The sequence below is a fragment of the Diospyros lotus genome, chromosome 5, assembly GCF_014633365.1.
Source record: "Diospyros lotus cultivar Yz01 chromosome 5, ASM1463336v1, whole genome shotgun sequence".
NCBI lineage: Eukaryota > Viridiplantae > Streptophyta > Magnoliopsida > Ericales > Ebenaceae > Diospyros > Diospyros lotus.
In genome coordinates, this window is record NC_068342.1 from 24,162,692 (window position 1) to 24,184,150 (window position 21,459).

General features: G+C 43.8%; 1 long non-coding RNA gene across 2 annotated transcripts in view; it reads left to right on the forward strand.

Annotated features, from left to right (window-relative positions):
• The first annotated feature begins 292 nt into the window (after positions 1-292).
• The window catches only part of LOC127802894 (uncharacterized), a 45,729-nt gene continuing 24,562 nt past the window's right edge, over positions 293-21,459 (forward strand). For both annotated transcript variants that reach the window (XR_008023358.1, XR_008023357.1), the window contains exons 1-2: positions 293-346; positions 456-541. This is a non-coding gene — a long non-coding RNA (uncharacterized LOC127802894). The remainder of the gene's footprint in view (positions 347-455; positions 542-21,459) is intronic.

Below are 21,459 nucleotides of genomic sequence, written 5' to 3' on the forward strand. Positions count from 1 at the left end.
ACCAAGATGATCCAAGGGTGGAGACTTGGCCTTGGATTGGGAAATTGATCCAAGGGTCATAAATTAGTCTTGAAAGTTGGCATGGATTGCCAACATAAATGGAAGTGAATTTTGAATGATTAGAATGGATGGTTGAGATTAAAAATCTCCAAAGCACATGGATTGTGCTTGTAATGGGAGGCTAAGATTATTTCTCTTAAACCTACAAAGATCCAAAGGTTAGGATCCATTCTTGAAAGAGGGAGAAAATATATATATTGGCAAGGTAGGAAGACAAGTCTTCCCTTTGGCCATTTGAAGAAGAAGAAGAAGAAGAAGAAGAAAAAGAAGAAGAAAGAGCCTAGAGGTAAACTCTTTAGTTTTTGTAAAGAAATCTAAGTCTTCTAACTTCTTAGTCTTCTTATCTTCAAGGATTAGATTTTTAAAGATCAAGGTTATTTCTTTTACTTCTTTAGGGGATGGAAGCAAGTGAAGTCTTGCCAAGTCAAGTTGTTGAAGCTCTCTTGAAGTTAAAGATTGTGGAAAATCTAAAAGAATAGAGGTAAGGGATAGCCCCATGGGATGGTGGCTTGCAAGTTGTAAGTATGATGCATGATTTCTATGTGTGCATTGGCATGTTGTGTGTTTTAGGACCTATGGCCATGAGCTTGAGTGGGGTAGGGTAGATAAAAGCCTCAAACCAAGGTGGTTGTGAGGATGTGGAAGCCCTAACCATGTTGCATACATGCATTGGCATCACATTTATTTTCATGTTCATACTATTGTCATTGCACCCTTATTGAGCTTAATAGCTCATGAGGTTTTTATCCTCACCATGTAGGTTTCTCATGTGCAAGAAGGAAGGGAGTTTTCCAAGGTTAAGAGTTGAACGCAAGGAAGAAAGCAAGAGTAGCAATGTTTATGTATTTTTATGCTTTAAGTGTTGTATTTATTTTGTTAATATGTAATGAAGGCTAAGTGTGGGAAAAAGGGGGCAAACTTGAATGTTTTGGAAGCCCCTTGGTATGAGAAAATATTCTGGAAATGTGCGGTTTCAATTCAAAAAAAAAAAAAAAAGGGTGGGGGCAGTGTGCTGGCCAGGGGCGCGCTTGGCGCGGCCGCGCGCAGCTGGTGCGCGCGAACGGCCAGGCCGCGCGCGCGGCCTGCGCGCATGACCGTGCGGCCAACGCCCGCGGCCGGTGTGCGCGGCCTGCGGGCATGGCCGCGCGGCCAGCGCCTGCGGCTGGCGCGCGCGCGCGCACGGCCCATGCGCGCGCGCGGCCCCGCGCTGGAGGGGAGGCGCGGCCAGCTGCCGCACACCCCCCCTTGCTGCTGTTAGTTTTTTCTATTTTCCTTTTTTTTTATTTAATTCCTGTTTATTTAAATATAGGATATTATTTTGGAAATTCTGAAATAATCTATATTTAAATAAATAAATAAATGAGTATTTAGCCTCTAAATTAATTATTAAATTAATATAAATTTGAGGCAATTGAGAGAAAATTTTCTATATTTTGGAAAATTAAATAATGGAGTATTCCCCTTAAATTTTAGAAATTGGATGAGGATTCCTTGAGATTTGTATTTCAAAAATAAATTTCCTAATGGTTGGAAAATTAAGGAATTTTTGAAATAATTAAAGGGGAAAATCGATGGAGATTTATGAGGGAAATTTATTTAAATTTTTCCAAAGAAATATTAATCCAAATATTTTCCAAAGGAATTGAATGTGAGATAAATGGGTTAATGGTTGGGGCAAAGAAAAGAAAAATTATTTTCTTATAATTAAGGCGTTATGCCATAATTTATTTGAAGCTAGAGAGCTATAGCTTATTTTCTTTCGATCCTGGGAGGTCATCCTAAGCTCATCATTAAAGAGCTTGAGAAGGGATGACGATTGCGAGGTTTCGGGTTTTAATAGGTTGTCTGATAATTCCCAGACCCTCGAGCGGAGCGAAGAGAGGGCAAAGCCTAGTTCCCACCTAGGTCGTTTTCGTTGAAACGTAGCCGTCTCTTCATCTTTGCCCTAGCATGTAAATAATAAGTTGGCTATTCGTGAGTAACACCCGTAGGTGGGAGCGGGGCGTTACACCCCTCGTCCCAGCTCGGCCTAGTCGAGTGGGGTCCACTCGGTTTGGCCGAGGGATCCCACTCGGGAAGCAACCGAGTGGGGGGTCACTCGGTCATACCGAGTGACCCTCCGAGATTGCTATCTCTTCGACGATTCGCCCGATCTGACTAAATGGCCCCTCCTCGCGTCAGTCACATGGGCCCCGAAACTCCCGGAATGGGCCACGAGATTGTCGCCGAAAATATCGTGAGGCCTTTCTCTCTCCTCCACTATAAATAAGAGACTCCGTATTCATCACAAGGTACGCATTCTTGAGTATTTGAAGTACAATTTCTCATTTTCTCTCGAGATCTGACTTAAGCATCGGAGGGTTTGCGCGGGGACCCCCACCTGCGTCCTAACGGTGCTCTCGTTTTGTAGGCCACTCGTCACCAAGGCCACTCGTCATCTTCAGGCCACTCGTCACCAAGGCCACTCGGTCATTTTAGGCCACCAGATCATTTTAGGCCACCAGATCATCAGCCTTGTCAGACCATAAGCTTTGTTGGATTACCAGATCTGGACCTCTGGCAGATCCAGTTGCTCGTCAAGATTCCCATTAGTGAATGCACGACTCCTGAGACTCTTGCGTCTGTCCCCAATTAAAAATAGATTGTTGTATTTTGGCAACAACAATTGGCGCCGTCTGTGGGAAGCGCAAGACAAAAAGTCAACTTAAGAATGAGCAACCGAATGGTGAGTCAAGCGATCGAAGGCATTTACAGGCACTGGGAGACTGGAACCATTTGATCATAACCGAGTGGCCCCCAGTCGCATGTCATGACCACTCGCTCATGACCGAGTGGCCTAGTGAGCACTCGCTCAAAGGTGAAAATGAAGATGTGGCCCGAAAAACGCGCTGAGACTTGAGAGAATTTGAGTTTTGAAGACATCACGACTAATCCTTGTGAAAATTAAATGAAGACTTGAAGCCCTATTTATAGAGGCACAAAAAGAAAACCTTATACTCTTTTATCCGACCTCTTGGCTAAAAAAGCAGGGAGCAATTGATGTACCCGAGAAGATGGAGCGGATATCTAATCAAGCGTGGGCCCCAATTCGAGGGGATGCAGCGAAAGCAGAGGGTCAAGGAAGACCCACTTGGCAATACTGAGTGGGGTACCAAGTGACCGAGTGGAGAGGGCCACTCAGTTGAGCCGAGTGGCCCCTCATCCCAGCTTGGCCTAGCCGAGTGGGGTCCACTCGGTTTGGCCGAGGGATCCCACTCAGGAAGCAACCGAGTGGGGGGTCACTCGGTCATACCGAGTGACCCTCCGAGATTGCTATCTCTTCGACAATTTGCCCGATCTGACCGAGTGGCCCCCTCTTGCGTTAGCCACATGGGCCCCGAAACTCCCGGAATGGGCCACGAGATTGTCGCTGAAAATATCGCGAGGCCTTTCTCTCTCCTTCACTATAAATAAGAGACCCTGCCTTCATCACAAGGTACGCATTCTTGAGTATTTGAAGTACAATTTCTCATTTTCTCTCGAGATCTGACTCAAGCATCGGAGGGTTTGCGCGAGGACCCCCACCCGCGTCTTAAATGGTGCTCTCGTTTTGTAGGCCACTCGTCATCAAGGCCACTTGTCACCAAGGCCACTCGATCACCAAGGCCACTCGTCATCTTAAGGCCACTCGTCATCTTCAGGCCACTCGTCACCAAGGCCACTCGGTCATTTTAGGCCACCAGATCATTTTGGGCCACCAGATCATCAGCTTTGTTAGATCATAAGCTCTGTTGGATTACTAGATCTGGACCTCTACCAGATCCAGTTGCTCGTCAAGATTCCCATCAGTGAAGGCACGACTCCCGAGACTCTTGCGTTTGTCCCCAATTAAAAATAGATTGTTGTATTTTGGCAACAACAGTAATACCTGAGAATTTTTAAAAAGACTTAAGTGTAATTTATCTTGGGTCATAAGTGAAAATTTTAGATAAATTGGGGTTATATAATATAATTTTCATAGTTATGAGATACCGAATCGACTATAGGGAATGCCTTGGAGCTTTGATGTTTAAGGAAAAAGGCATGGGATTGATGAGCGTTTCGAGATAGGATTTGTAACACCCCAAATTTTTCGGCGTGTTGTAACTTAGGATTTCAGAAATATATTTTTTTTCACACCACATCCACTAATATATAACATACAGTTCCAAAAAAAAATTCCAAGTTCACATTCTCAGCCTATCAAACCCAATAATCAAATAGCTAAGATAAGTGATATTATTACAAACGAAAGCTAGATTGTTCCTGATATGGTACATAACCATAATGCTTTATTTATTATAAATGAAACTGTTCAAGATGTTTACAAAATGCATTACATGGATATCATCTCTTGAAAGCAATAATCGAATGCCTCAAACATAACCACAAACATACTAATATTTGCATAGGTTCATACATAATCAAAGACATGTTAAAACATGCTACATACAATAGATAAACTTAATCTTTAGTTATCTCTTTTCCCTTAGAGCTGCTTGTCGAACTTGGAACGTTTGAATATTCCAAAGACATAGTCCAATTAGAAGATGAATCTTCTAGTGAGAACTCCAAAAACAGTCTATATAAATACATAAACATGTATAAAATATATGAAGAAACAATGAGGACTACTTCGAAGTGTGTTGTGAACATGTTAGTCTCCTCCAACGAGAGCTTTCTCAATGGCGCACTCATAGCATTTCTCGGGAGGTCCCTAACCATGCCACCCTAGCTCGACCTCATAGAACTCATGAAGGCACCACATTCATTATCTCTTAGGCTTACGGTCTTCCCCACGAGAACTTTCTCAATAGCACATGCATAGCGCCTCTCGGGGGATATCCAGACTTTTTCCCATGGCTAACAACAAATAAGCACAATAGTATGGCCACACAAATTTTATAAATTCAACAGTTAAAAGCCAACATTATATATTTATAGGAAAACACATTTCATATATGCAACAAGATTTCACGTAAGAGAACAATAGGATTTTGTGTATAAGATTTTCACAAAACACGTTTTATGCAATAGAAGTCTCACCTAAAAGAGAAAAATATAGGATTTGGAGTATAAGAGCCTCACCTTGAAGGTTTATCTCTAGGAAGTTAGGTTTCACTGCAAATGACCTAGGTTTCTACAGAAAACACGAGTTTCGATAAACCTAACCTCCAATATTTTTACATAGGGTTAAAGGGCATTAAATAGGGGATATAACTGGAAAATTTCAAGACAAGGGGGCCCCTCAGGTGCCCTCACACGTCTTGGGAAGGTGTCCCATACTCCTTTATATGCAGCCTTTTCTCGACGTGTGTAACTCACACGCTGTTGTGATAACACTACGTCGCTTTCGTATTTTAGCCATATCTCCCTCATTTTAACTCCGATTCAACTCCTGTTTGAACCTACGGGTCTCTCTCTTCCCTTTCTACAAGAATATTATAAAAAATAGGACTTACCTTGCCATTTTTAAGATTATTTCGGATGAACTTTGGCAAAAACCCGAAACTCTGGCGATGCTTGTTCTCCCTCGCTTCTCCTCCAATTCCTTCCCTTCTTCTTGCAGAATTTCCTCCCCTCTCTCAAGAATAGGATCCTCACCTTAGAATCCTTCAATCCTCAACTCCCTCGAAATGATTTGAGAACAATCCATGACCCTTATTTAAAGGCTTGGACTCCAAAGTGATCTAAAGTTAGAATATATTAACTTTTGAAATCCATAATCACAACTCTTACTTTTTTCCCATTCCTAACACATCACCTCACCTTACCTTTCACTTTTTTCCACTCCTAACACATCATCTCACCATACCTTTCATTTTTTCCCATTCCTAACACATCACCTCATCGCACCTTTCACTTTTCCCCATACCTAACACATTACCTCACCATACTTTTCACTTTTCCCCATACCTAACATATCACAACATATCACATCACCTAATTACTCCTCATAATTAACCTCAATTAACTTCATAACCCCATTTTAGACTTTGCACAATCCTCAAACATTGAATTAATAATCATTGAGATACTTAAAATCCAAGATTAATAAATTCAAACTTACTTGATAAGGACGATTTCACCCCAACGCCCTCACAGGACCTTTGTTTCGTCCCAAAACCATTTAAGCATTGATCCTTACGTAAAATTAGAGCCCCCTCAAGGTTCCGTTGATTTCTTGGAGGTTCCTTGTAATCATTCAATTTTTTAGCCTAAATCATAGCTGTACTGAAAATTGTCTCGGATTTAATTTCTTTTGGGGCCATGAATCCTGCCTCAAGACACTTGTCAATGCCATACCCTTATCCTTAAGTATTTATGCTTCGAGGCGCTCCCTGCCGTTGATTCAGCAATTTATTTTACTATCAAGCCATTTTTTTTGATATTTTAAACTCACTTAAAATACGTGGCAATCTCATAAAAATACGGGGTATTATAGAATTTATGGTATTAAGAAAATGAAATCGAGACTATTTTCGGTACAACTATGACCCAAGCTGAAAAATCGAATCGTCGTAAGGGAGTTATGGGAAGTCAACAGAACCCTAAGAGGGCTTCGGTTATATGTAAGGATCAACTCTGAGGTGGTTTCGGGATGAAACAATAGCTCGATAAGGACACTTGAGTGAAATTGTCCTTATCGAGTAAGCCTTGAGTTATTATTTTGGATATTCAATATCGTAATGCAAATTAATTCAATGGTTGAGGGTGTATTAGCAATTAGAGAAATACCCAAATGAAATAGGGATGAAATTTGGGATTTAAATGTGTATTTTTCTTATGTGATAGTGTATTATATAATATGTTATACATATATACAAAATGTGCGCGTTCGCGGAGGCTATGCTTCTACAAACTTCATGGCCATACCTCTGCAAAGTCTTCTGCAAGTGGATGCATAGGGTGATGGCCAAGGCTATTAAGGTAGTGAGAGAGGCAGTGGAGAGCTTATAAATAGAGGGAGTGATTGAGAAATTTGGAGAGAAGAAATAGAAGCAAGGATGGCAACAAGCTTAGCTGAGAGAGGGATGAGAGATCGAAAGAGATCGAGAGAGAGCTAGGAGCTGATGTTGGTGGCTGGAGGCAGCAGTGAGGGTGGTCGAAGGCTATTAGAATGGGCTGCAACAGCTTGCGACAGCCATGGCCTCAAGCTTTTAATGACTATGCAGCAAGAATAGAGGCCTAAGCGGCCACGATGAGGGCTGCTGGGACGTGTGACAGCGACCGACGAGGTTGGGGGAGGCTAATAGCGGTTGGTGAGTGTAAAGAGGTGGCTGCGAGGTTGTTCGTGCGTAGGAGAAGCAGGGGAGAAGAAAAAGAAGAAAGAAGAAAAAAAAAATAAATAAATAAAAGAAAAAGAGAAAAATAGGAAAAAACTTCCAAAAATTTTTAGAAAATCCTAGAAATTAATTTATGGCTAAAGGAGCATGCTCGAAGTCAGGAAATTATCCAAGCACGCGTTTCGAGATTAGGGCATGCATTTCGAGGATGCTTAAGAGGCTGAGTCATGGTGAGTGATTTTTTCTCAAGAATTATTTTCATGAATTATGGTAGTGAAAAAATTGAAAAAATGTTCGAGAAATTATTTAATGTGGAATTATTGAGGAAAAATAGAAAGAAATAGAGGAAAATTATGAGAAAATTAGGAAAAATATAATATTGATATTCTTGAATAAATATGATGGCTAGGATATGTTGAGGTTTCAAATTGAGTATATTAGAAGTCTGGCACGAGAATCAAGATATTTTGAGATACATTTGAGGTAAGTGATTCGACCCTAAACCCATATTGTCATGCCTTGATGTGAATATGTCATGTAGATTGTATTTACATATTATGATGAAATGTGCATATGTTCACAATGATATTGTTGATCATGCATTGCATATGTTTAAGAGTATGGGCCGACACTGTTGCTCTACCAAGGGTGCACCTATACACCTTGGTATGGTGAGTAAGCTGTAAAAATAAGGAGTAGCATTAAGGTACGGTCAACTCAAACGAAAGAAAAAGGAAAAGGACATTTTGCATATTGCATTTATGCACGAAATATGATTTTGTACCCTTACTTAGATGATTCATCATCTAACTTAGACTTTGTCCCTGGAATATTCAAATGTTTCAGATAAAGATTGTGGTAGAAACGAGGATGAAAGAGGCATGTAATGGCACTTAGCAAAAGTGCATGATGTAATGGTTATACGTTTATGCTGCCTATGTATTTAAAGTTCTGCTACTTGAATTCTGAACGTTTTGAAGAGTGATGATGTAATACCCCAAGAGCTCAAAGAAGGGTAGTATATATTGAGGATAAGTAAGGAAGCAAACAACACCAGTTAGATACCTTTTGGGCTGAATGTAGGCAAAAAACTCTCGGGTTAAGTGTGCTTGAGCTAGGGAAGCTCAAGGATGGGTGACCCCTTAGGAAGTTCACGTAGGCCCATCAGGATAAGTTGTTCCGGTCCTTCCTATCGCTTGATGCGGGATGTTACAGGTGGTATCAGAGTTGACCCCTGAGCCTCTGAGAGCGGTGGTGGGGCAAACCTCAGTGAGGACTCTGAGTCCCTAAGGGGGGGGGTGCGTGTAGGCACCTTAGACGAATCCCACATCGGCTATACAAAGGGGGGAGATCTGAGACCAATTGTAAAGTCGCATGACGAGGACGTCATGTGCTTAAGGGGCAGAGAATGTAATACCCCAAGAGTCTAGAGAAGGGTAGTATATATCGAGGATAAGTAAGGAAGGAAACAACACCAGCTGGATACCTTTTGGTTTGAATGTAGGTAAAGAACTCCGGGGTTAAGCGTGTTTGAGCTAGGGAAGTTCAAGGATGGGTGACCCTCTGGGAAGTTTGCGTAGGACCATCATGGTAAGTTGTTCTGATCCTTTCTATTGCTCGATGCGGGATGTTACAGATGATATATAACCTTATTATTGGTTAATGTTAAAGATTAAGGTTCGATTCTTAGCTTCTGCATTTGATGTTTATGATGATTCTCATTCGAGATAGATGAATGAAAATTTAGTGATAGATATAAGGAAAGATATGGTTAGTATTAGTTTTAAATGAAAAAAATTTATTATCCCAAAATTGTCCCAAGTTATAACACGCTTGGAAAACGGGGTGTTAGATACTTTGACCTATTCTATTTCTATGATATGTTAGTGATGTTATCTATTTCTACGACCTACTGGTGCGAATCCCATCTTAGTGATGTTATCTTTATCTCTATGACATGTTTTATGGTACATATGTATGGATGAAATATTCTAGGTAAATTTTATGTAAATTTGTTTGAACATAGAACACATACTAGGGTTGTATGTACACTTTAATTCTTGTGCACAATAACGAAAACTTATTATGTTTTTTTTTTTTTTAATTTTGTCATGATAATTGCTTTAGTTGCATGTCTTTATGTTAAAATTGAATATGTATATGCGATAAATATGTCATACATATTTTATGTGGCATATTTTAGGTGGATTGCGCAAATTATAATTAATCATATATAAGAATTGAACATGTGTATATGGATGATGATTGGAAGCATCGACGACCTTTCGATTCCAATACACATGTGACATTATTATATTCTCGATTTGTTTTGCTACAATTATAATGTTGTGAAATTATATGCTAGCTAATATATTGTCATATCCCTTAATCAGTTACCATGACTATTACAACTAAGGGTATAATTGTAGAACTGAATAAGGGTGAAAAGTTATCCGGAGGTAATTATGACAAGTGGCATTAAAATGTATAGTTTATATTAGAGGAACTTAAAGTTACAGAGACTTTGACAAATGTCATGGTTCAGCCTGATGATGGGAATACGACCTAACATCAGAGAGATCTACAGGCATATAATGCTTGAAAAATAAAAAAAAACACCCTAGCTCACATCACGTTGTTGAGTTGTATACGAGATGATATTCTTTGTCAATTTGAACTTCATGAAACTACTAGAAATTTGCGAAATTCCATAAAAGAAAGTAGGGAAATACCTTGCTATTAAGATAAAGGATTCTTATAATTAAATTTGACACTTATAAGATGCGTTCAAATCATAACACGAGAGAACATCTCAGGGCGATGTCAAATATGATTAGAGAACTCTAATCAATGGAACACAATCTCGCAAATGAGCAGCAAATTCAAGTTGTTATAAGATATCTCCCTATTACTTAAGAACATATGAAAATGAATATGACGCATAATGATAACTGTTGTTTCCAAAATACAACAATCTATTTTTAATTAAGGAGAGACACAAGAGTCTTGGGAGTCGTGCCTTCACTGATGAGAATCTTGACGAGTAATTGGATCTGGTAGAGGTCCAGATCTGGTGATCTTACAGAGTTGAGGGTCTGATAGATCTGATGGTCTGATGGATCTGGTAAATCTGGTGGGCTGATGATCAGGTGGGCTGATGATCAGATGGCTCAAGATGAACGAGTGACCTGAGGATGACGAGTGGTCTCGGATGAACGAGTGACCGGAGGATGACGAGTGGTCTCGGATGAACGAGTGACCTGAGGATGACGAGTGGTCTCGGATGAACGAGTGACCTGAGGTGACGAGTGGCCGTGACCGAGTGACCTGAGGGTGACGGGTGACCTTGATGACTAAGTGACCTGAGGCGAAGAATGACCTTGATGACCGAGTGACCTGAGGCGACGAGTGACCTGAGGCGACGAGTGACCTTGATGACCGAGTGACCTGAGGGCGACGAGTGGCCTTGATGACAAAGTGACCTAAGGGCGACGAGTGGCCTTGATGACTGAGTGGCCTATAAAACGAGAACACCATTAGGACGTGGGTGGGGGTCCCCGCGCAAACCCTCCGATGCTTAAGTCAGAATCTCGAGAGAAAAATGAGAAAAGTATAGTTTTATTACTCAAAATTTCGTACCTCGGAATGAAGGTGGGTTTCATATTTATAGTGGAGGAGAGAGAGAGGCCTAGCGGTTTTCTAGGCGGAAATCTCGCGGCCCATTACGGAATCTCGCAATGCTGATCGTCTGGCGCGAGGGGGCGGATTCGGGTCATGTCAGGTGACCACAACTCGGTTAAGCCGAGTTTGGGAGAGGGGTCACTCGGTATGACCGAGTGACCCCCTCCACTCGGTCATGCCGAGTGGACCCCCACTCGGTTTGGCCGAGTAGGGGGAAAACCACTCGGCAATCGAGTGGTCTTGTCCACTCAGTTCTACCGAGTGGCTTCAGCCACTGGGCCTAGCCGAGTGGCCTCAGCCACTCGGACTGACCGAGTAGTCTCAGCCACTCGGTTGTGCTGAGTGGTCTCATCCACTCGGTTGTGCCGAGTGGGCTCCCACCCGGCCCGGCCGAGTGGGTCTTCCTTGGCCCTTGACTTTGATTTGTCTCCTATTGGGGTCCACATTAGATCATAGATCCATTTCGCACTCCCAGGTATATCAATTGCTCCCTGCTTTTTTAGTCGAGGAGTCGGGTAAAAGAGCATACGATCCTGGAAAAAATGGGCGCCGCTTTTGCCGCATTTTGCTTATCTCTCGGGAGATCAATTTTGCGCATTTGCTCTTCATTTTCTGTATTCGCTCCACAGCTTTCGACTTTTTGCCTTTTGAACCCCTATTAATAGGGCTTCAACCCTTCATTTAATTCTCACAAGGATCAGCCGAGGTGTTTCAAAACTCAAATTCTCTCAGGTCTCGGTGCATTTTTGGGTCACGTCTCCTTTTTCAGCATTTGGGAGAGCCTCCACTGGGCCACTCGGTCATGACCGAGTGGCCATGACGTGCGACTGGGGCCACTCGATCATGACTGAGTGGCCATGATTTTGGCTGAGGCCACTCGGTCATGACCGAGTTGCCCCCCACTCGGTCATGGCCGAGTGGTCCTAGAGCCCCGATGCCTTTAAACGGCTTGAAATGTTTATCTCGGCCTTCGGTTGTTCCTTCTTTGCCCTGTACTGATTTTTGTTGCGTTTATGTGCAGGTACTTTGCTCGCTGTGATCGTCCGCTTTTCCTAACGTAACAAGGTAACGGCTTTGAACATTTTAATATGTCGAGGAGAAGACCGGCATCACCCCCGGCCCCGCGCACATTCCTACCACTTCGAGCTCCCAGCTTGGATACGGGGACTTTGAGCAAGTTTATGATGCCACGCCTTCCGGATTTATGGTGAGGTACCCTCGCCTTGATGAGCCTGACCCCTTTCGGGTAGATGAGGGCTCCCTTGGTCTTCACTTTGCTTCATTTGAGGTGGGACTCCGCTTTCCCCTTCCGCCCTTTGCAATGGCATGGTTGCGTCACTACAAGATTGTTCCCGCTCAACTTCATCCTAACGGTTGGGCTCAGATGGTCGGCTTCTCTATACTTTGTCATCTGAGGGATGTCGTCCCCTCCTTGAGACTCTTTAGTTGTTTCTATCGATTGCGAAAAGCCAACAAGGATCATGCCCTTTACACGCTCCAGAAGGTGTCGGGTTTGGAGCTGTTCATCGCTCTTCCAAACAAGATTAATCGGTTTGAAGAACGGTGGGTAGTGATAGAACCTCCACCTAATTGGGATGCTCCTTTATACTGGAATCTTCAAGACGCCAGCCAAGGGTTTCCTCCCTGTAAGGAAGTTCGGGGCGTGTATCGTCATCTAGTAGAAATGTTAACGGCGCAGGGCCCCGTCGAGTTGAGGAGCCTCTTGACTTTGGAGAATCTCAGAATCGCTGGTTGGGGGGTCGTGACACCAACTGTTCCTCCTCGCTCTTCCACGCTATCCAATGAAGAAATGGAAGGAGTCGAGGAGGAAGAGATGGAAATGCCTGGATCATCTTCCCTTCCTCCTTTTCATCCTCAGGAGGAAAACACTCATGGGGGTAGAATATCTTTCGCCATTATCTTTCTTTTTCCATTGTCGCATTATTTCTCCATGCTAAATGCTTTGTATTGATTTTTGCAGAAATGGCTAGATTGGGTAGACTGATGGAGTTGCGTAGACATCACCACGAGGAGGAGGTGTGTGCCGTGACAGCAGCCAGGGTTTCTACACATGGAGCTGAGGGATCTACGAGCTCCCGCCCTCCTCGGTCGCGTATATCTGCCGGCATTTCTCCGACTGGGGTTGAAAGGCGGCGTCACCCAAGAAGCGATCACTCTAGTGTTGAAGCTCCCGCTCATACGGAAAGTCCATCAATTCCTCTTTCTCATGAAGAGGCTGTAGACATCCCCTCTCCTGCTCCCAATTCTCAAAGGGGGCGAAGCTTGTCTTCTCAGTTTGTTGGTGACATGGCACGGGTGGAAGAAGAATGTCGCCATCCTGTAGTTCCAAATAGGAAGGATAGTCGCCGTCTTGAAGGCGAGAAAGCATTGAGGCCCCCTCCTATACTTCCCATTCCAGGCAATGTGAGACATACCATGATTCTTGGAGACGGTACAAAACTTAGTGGTCGAGACTTTGAAGTTTCCCTAGGGGTATTAGAGACAGACTCGGTTACTGAACCGGGGATTGGTGCTCGCCTCATTTATTCCACCATTCTCCCTCGAGAGGAACGACGATTTATCGGTGGTAATTATGCCCAGACTAGGGACGAAGCAGAGCAGTTTCTGGTGCAGGGTATCCAAGGAATCGTTGCTTCCAACGCAAGGGATAGGGCCTATCGTGAACAAGTAGAGACTCAAATGTCAGATTGGAGGAAGCGTTAATCTTCCTGGAATGATGAGCGCCAAGAGTTAAAGGGTCGTGCTCGTCGGGCGAAGCTCGGGAAGAAGAATGCAGAGGCAGAGATTGAGCGAATGCAGGATCGACTGTCTGAGGCTTCTGTTGGTACCTCGGGTCTTCACGGGGAAATTAAAGATTTACGCTCCCAGCTAGAAGCTGAAGAGCATAAGAATGTTGATTTGATGGCGCAACATGAGGCGCTTTTGCAGGAACATTCTCTGCGCCTGTCAGAATTGAAGATAAGTCGGAAAGATGCTCGGGCTATTCTGGCTAAAGCAGTGAAGGAATATCGTCTCTCCACTAACTGTCAAGACAGGAAGGGAAAGTATGCTTCCGGTTTCCTGAAATACGGATTTTATCTGGCCCGTGCACATCTAGAATCTCAGCGTCCGGGAGAGACTTTTCCTGAACTTTTTCTTACTCGCGAAGTTGAGGAGTCCCATCAAGTAGATTGGCGTCAGTATGAGCCAAATGAGCCTATGAGTCCTTCTTCTTATCTAGATTCTTACTTAGTGGATGATTTGGAAAACTTGACGGGCCCTTGGAATCCGTTTCCTTTTAATCATGGGGAAGAAGGCATGACGGTCGATCCCGGAGCCGTTGGAGAAGATCCTGGTGCGGCCGATGAAGATATCCCTCACACGGTCGAGGTTGAAGAAGGGGAATTCCCCATGGGGCCTCCTGTGATTCCCGTTGTGTCGTTGGGATCTTCTAAGCGTTCATCTCGCAAGTCCCGCTCCCCCGAGTAGACCCTTATTGTAGTTTGTTTTCCGCTGTTGTCGGGCCAATGTGCTCATTTCGTTGTAATTTGCTTGTTTTATCAATGAATGTTTTTTCTTTGTCCTACTCAATGTGCTCTGCTCTTTATTGCTTGATTTATTCTTTTGTTGCTGTCTTTAGTGATATAAGATCAAGACTTTTCTTTCGCTATTGAATCATGCACGATGTGGCGAGCTTGAGCGTATTTTTTCTCGTTACCGGGCCGTAGGCGGGACAACGAGCTCGATCGTAGTTTTACCTCGTTGTCGGGCCATAGGCGGGACAACGGGCTCGATCGTAGTTTACCTCGTTGCCGGGCCGTAAGCGGGACAACGGGGTCGATCGTAGTTTTACCTCGTTGCCGGGCCTTAGGCGGGACAACGGGCTCGATCTTAGTTTTACCTCGTTACTGGGCCATAGGCGGGACAACAGGTTTGATCGTAGTTTTACCTCGTAACCGGGCCATAGGCGGGACAACGGGCTCGATCGTAGTTTACCTCGTTGCCGGGCGTAAGTGGGACAACGGGCTCGATCGTAGTTTTACCTCGTTGCCGGGCCTTAGGCGGGACAACGGGCTCGATCGTAGTTTACCTTATTGCCGGGCCGTAGGTGGGACAACGGGCTCGATCGTACTTTACCTCGTTGCTGGGCCGTAGGCGAGACAACGGGCTCGATCTTAGTTTTACCTCGTTATCGGGCCATAGGCGGGACAACGGGTTTGATCGTAGTTTTACCTCGTTGCCAGGCCATAGGCGGGACAATGGGCTCGATCGTAGTTTACCTCGTTGCTGGGCCATAGGCGGGACAACGGGTTTGATCGTTTCCTTTCCGAAAATAAAATGACAACTATGCGTACACAAGCATTTTTGCGTGGTTCGGAAAAATGTGCCTACGTCCACGGTCCCATTTAGGACTTATGTTATTGCAGATATTTTCTCAGATACATTGTTCGTATATAACTTTAGATAGTTTAAATTCCATGTTTTCCCCATAGTGTCTCCTGAAAGAGTCTGTAAAATGCAAGTGTTGGGGCCAATCAGTTTTAGAATGCGGTACGGCCCTTCCCAATTTGTTCGTAACTTTCCATCATCCCTTAGCGCATTGGTTACAACAGATCTTCGAAGTATTAAATCTCCTTCTTTCATGGGTTTGTTCTTCACCTGAGAATTGAAATAACTGGCTACTCTTCTTTGATATGCAGCTATCTTCATGGCAGTGTTATCCCTCTGTTCTTCAATCAGATCCAAATTTTCTCGCAACGCTTCAGAATTCCTTGCGTCGTCCTCTTCCTCATATGCCATCAGTCTTGGGGACTTAGCTGAAATTTCAATGAGAATTAAAGCATTTGTTCCATATACTAGATTGAACGGAGTTTCTCCTATAGCGACCCGACTAGTTGTTCGATAAGCCCGCAAAATGGTGGGTAGCTCGTCGGCCCATATGCCTCTGGCTCCTTCAAGTCAGGTTTTTAGGCCATCTAATATGGTTCGGTTACTGACCTCAGCTTGTCCATTAGCTTGGGGATATGCCACTGAAGCGAATCTTAGTTGAATTCCTAGGTCATCACAGAATTTTCTAAAGGAGTCATAGTCAAATTGCTTCCCATGATTAGTGACGATAATTCTTGGTATCCCAAACCGGCACACAATGTCTTTCCATACCATTGCCTCCACTTTTCTTGCCGTAATAGTAGCCAATGCCTCAGCTTCAATCCATTTGGTGAAATAGTCAGTGGCCACTATTAAAAATTTTCTTTGCCCGGGCGCTTGAGGAAAAGGTCCCAAAATATCCAAACCCTACTGAGCGAATGGTATAGGCTGGAACGCAGGTTGCAACTGAGATATCGGGGCAGATTGAACTGGAGCGTGTCGTTGACATTTGTCACATGATTTGACTTTCTTTAACGCGTCTGACCTTAATGTTGGCCAAAAGAAACCGGCTCTCAAGATTTTGGTTGCTAGGGCTCTTGCTCCCAAGTGCTCTCCACATACTCCACTATGAGCTTCTGCCAAGACATATTCGGCCTCTTGAGGGCCTAAACATTTGAGAAGAGGTGTAGTGTAAGCTCGCTTATATAATATCCCGTCTATGATGGTAAACCTTGAAGCCCTCATCTTAAGTCTTCTTGCCTCTTGTGGATCATCTGGTAATTCATTGTTAGTGAGATAACGATAGAAGGACGATCTCCAATCCACTCATGTCTCCACACAAGATACCTCTTTTTCTTCGATGCTCGACTGATGAAGCATTTCAACAAATACTGCTTTTTTGGTTGTTTCTTTAGTGGACGCTAGCTTAGATAAAGCATCAGCATGTCCATTGAGTGATCTGTTTATTTGTGTTAACTGGAAACTCTGAAATGTCTGTGCTAGGTCTTTTACTTTGCGCAAGTATTGGGCCATTATCTGCTCTCTGGTTTTATATTGTCCTTGAAACTGCTGCATAATCAACTGAGAATCACTATGAGCAACCAATCGTGCTACTTCCATTTTTCTTGCTATCTTCATTTCGGTGATTAATGCTTCATATTCAACAACGTTGTTGGTACTCAAAAAAGCAAATCGTAGGGAATACTCAAACATTTCTCCCTTAGGGGATACGAGTACTATCCCAGCGCCACTCCCCTATGAACTAGATGCTCCATCAACAAACAACAACCATTCTGCTTGCCTATTTTCTGTTGTCTTACCGGAGTGTGTACATTCCATAATAAAGTCAGCCAGCGCTTGTCCTTTTATAGCTTGTTGAGGTTGATACTGGATATCATATTCACTTAACTCGATGGACCATTTGGTAAGGCGACCAGAACATTCGGGCTTTTGTAAAATACTTCGCAAGGGCTGATCTGGAAGTACGATGATCGAATGGGCTTGGAAGTACGGCCTCAACTTTCTGGATGCGTTTACCAGTACTAATGCCATTTTTTCTGCCACTGGATAACGTGTCTCGGGGCCCTGCAATACCTTACTGACATAATATATTGGTCGATCCACTTGTCCTTCTTTCCTGATTAATACTGCACTTATGGCTTCATCACTTATCCCCAAGTATAAGTACAATGTCTCTCCAGTTTCTGGTTGTGTTAATAGGGGAACTTCTTTCAAATACTCCTTTAACGCTTCAAATGACTTTTGGCATTGCTCCGTCCACTCAAACTTTTTTCCTGCTCTTAATGTTCATAAGAAGGGTAACTCTCTTTCGGCTGACTTGGAGAGAAAACATCCAAGAGCTGCGATTCGCCCTGTCAATCGCTGGACTTCCTTAGTTGATGCTGGTGGTTCTATGTCCAATATTGCCTGTATTTTCTCAAGGTTTGCCTCGATTCCTCTTTGCGTGATCATGTATCCCAAGAATTTTCCAGACTGTACGCCAAAGGCACACTTTGTTGGATTTAACCGCATCTTGTATTGTCTAAAGACTCCCAGCACTTGCACTAGTTTTTCTACATGGGATTCGGCCTTTCAAATTTTCACAATCATGTCGTCAACATATGCTTTCATTGTGTTGCCCAGCAGTTTTTTAAAGACTTTGTTCACCATGCGTTGATAAGTGGCTCCGGCGTTCTTGAGCCCAAAAGGCATGACTTGGTAGCAATATGTTCCCTTTTCAGTGATGAATGACGTCTTCTCCTGGTCTGGGGGGTACATCATTATTTGGTGGTACCCTAAGAAGGCATCCAAAAAGCTCAGAAACTGGTATCCAGACGTTTCGTCCACAAGACGGTCGATCCGCGGTAGCGGGTATGAGTCTTTGGGGCATGCCTTATTGAGATTGGTGAAATCCACACAGACACGCCATTTTCCATTAGGTTTTGGGACCATAACAACATTGGCCAACCAGTCTGGATATAATACCTCTCGAATGAAGCCCGCTTTTAGCAATTTGTCAACTTCTTCTTCTAATGCGTGTAGTCTATCAGGGGCAATGTTTCGCTTCTTTTGTCGGACCGGCTTGAATTGGGGGTCCACATTCAAGTGGTGACATATTACTTCTGGACTGATTCCTGGCATATCTTCCAGTTTCCAAGCAAATACGTCTGAATTTTCTCGCAGGCATCTTGCAATTTCTTCTTTCGTATGCTCCGGGAGCTGGGATCCCACATACGCTATTTTCTCTGAATCTGATTCACTTAGATGTATTGTTTCCAATTCCTCAACGGGTTGAGGTTTACGTGCGGTTCCTTCCTCCAAGGATTTATGTATGGCTTTCTCGGCTATGTATAAGGTTTCTTCAGCTCTTTTCCCTTTTGTGGATGACACATAGCAAGTTCGGGCTTTCTTTTGATCTCCTCGAACTTGTCCTACTCCGGAAGGTGTGGGGAATTTCATCTATAAATAGCACGAGGATACCACGGCCCTTAGATCATTGAGTAACGGGCGTCCCAAGATCATATTATATGCTGCTAAGCAGGTTTTAACCACCATGAAATTTGCTTGTCGAGTTACGAGTTGTGGGTCCACACCTAATGTGATAGGCAGCTGAATTGATCCTGCAACTGGAACTGCTTCTCCAGTGAAGCTATATAGAGGTGAGGATACTTTCTTCAGCCGGTCGTGAGATAAATGCATTTGTTTAAAACAGTTCCAATAGATCAGGTTGACAGAACTGCCACTATCTACTAGAATTCTACTGATGGGGTGCTTGGCTACGACTGCTGAAATAACCATGGGATCATCATGTGGGAGTATTACATCACCCCGATCTGTTGGGGCGAAGGTGATTGGTTCTTCATCATCTCTTACCTCCATTACTGAGTTAACTTGGTAGGCTTGACGGGCGTATGCTTTTTGGGAGGCTGATGTGTCCCCACCTAGGGTTTCCCCACCTGAAATAACGTGAATGGCCTGCTGAGTCGGTTCATTGTCTACATGAGTATCTTGTTAACGATCTCCTCTTCTCTCTTGTTGTCTCGGATTTGGCCTTTCATGCCCATCACGCCTATCTCCTCTTTGCTGGGGTTCCCTGTTTTCTTCTTCTTCGTGTCTCACATATCTTTGCAAATGTCCCTCACGAATGAGCATCTCAATCTGATTCTTCAATTCCCTATAGTGGTCAGTGGAATGCCCTCTGGTTCGATGGTATCTGCAATACTCTCCCTGATTTTTTCCCATGGGGCGGTCAACTCTGTGGGGTAGTTTAAGAAGTCCTTCTCCCTCTACTGCAGTTAATATAGTTGATCAGGGTTGTAAGAGCCGAGTATAATAATTAAAATGAGGTTTTGGTACATCCGGTGTTCTATTCCTTTCCTGTCGTCGAATAAACTCTTCTTCCCCTTCACATTCTTTTCTTTTCCTTTCTTTATCCTCTTTTCCCGCCACGTTCCTCATAATCTCAGTGTGAAGGATATATCGGTTGGCTATGAAAATAGATCGGCCAAGGATGCTGGAGGATCTAAAGAAAGTGATTCTTGAAGAGAGGTAAGACATGTCCCTTGGAGCATAGCGGATACTGCCACTTGAGCCGGCAAGTCTGGGACTTCAAGAGTAGCATTACGAAATCTGTCCACAAATTGACGTAAGGATTCCTTATTTCCTTGTTGTATGCTGAGCAAATATGTGGCATCCTTCTTTCTTCGACTGTTTATCACAAAAGCCCTGGTAAATTCTATTCTAAGCTGCCCAAATGATGAAATAGAGGCTTCTGGATGGTTGTTGAACCATGTTCGAGCATGTCCTGATAACGTTAAGGAAAATGCTCGGCACATCACGTCGTCGTCCCATCTGTGCAATATCATCAGTGACTCGTAATTCTGAATATGATCATATGGGTCATCCTTGCTGGAATAGGGGGTTATTTAAGGTATCTTGAATTTTCGAGGCAGAGGTCTTTCTAATATATCTGCAATAAAAGGACATTTTCTATGCTTTTGCTCTTCCGTTGCCGGGATTAATTTTTTCTTCTCAAGCACCACTTCTACTACTCTTTTCATGTCATCACTCATACTAGCTGTCGTCTGGTTTTCATGTCTTGTTGGTGTACTGGCCACTGTTTCGTGATACCTCCGCCTTTGAGGTCTTTTGGTCCTGTTTTCCATTCTTGGGTTTTCATTTTTTCGAGGCACGGAATGAGGGATCCTTCTTGGTGGTGGAGACCTGGGTCTACCCTAGCGTGGAGGCGTAGATCGTGAATGTGAATAGGGAGTAGCCTTTTGATAGGAATCAGCTCCTGCCTCAGGTTGAGGTTCAAGAGGTGGCATAAACTTTTTTAGAGTATCCGGCAGCGTCCCTCCGGGTATCATACTTTGGAGTACACCAGCCATGTCTCGTAGTGCTTGCATGCCTTCAACGTGTTGTTGTCTCAATGCTTCATAGTCTTCCCACGGGACCGTACGTGGTGGCTGTTGTGAGGTCCCAACTTGATCAGTAGGGAGTGATCCTGAGCCCATGTTAAGTGGAGGTGGGATTGATTGATCCCCCATCTGTCGGTTTGGAGAAATAGAGCGATCACCACCTTGCATTTGAGCGTTATGAGGGGGAGGAGGATGTTGCTGAGAATTGTGAATTGTGGGAGCGCTCCCTGTTGCTGAGAGTTTCGTGGTGGCAGGCGTGTCTCTACGCCTTGAGAGAGGGTTCGTCAGTGTCCCCGAGTGTTTGCCATTCTTAAGTTAACTTTTTGTCTTGCGTTTCTCACAGATGGCGCCAATTGTTGTTGCTAAAATACAACAATCTATTTTTAATTGAGGAGAGACACAAGAGTCTTGGGAGTCGTGCCTTCACTGATGAGAATCTTGACGAGTAACTGGATCTGGTAGAGGTCCAGATCTGGTGATCTTACAGAGTTGAGGGTCTGATAGATCTAACGGTCTGATGGATCTAGTAAATCTGGTGAGCTGATGATCAAATGGCCCAAGATGAACGAGTGACCTGAGGATGACGAGTGGTCTTGGATGAACGAGTGACCTGAGGATGACGAGTG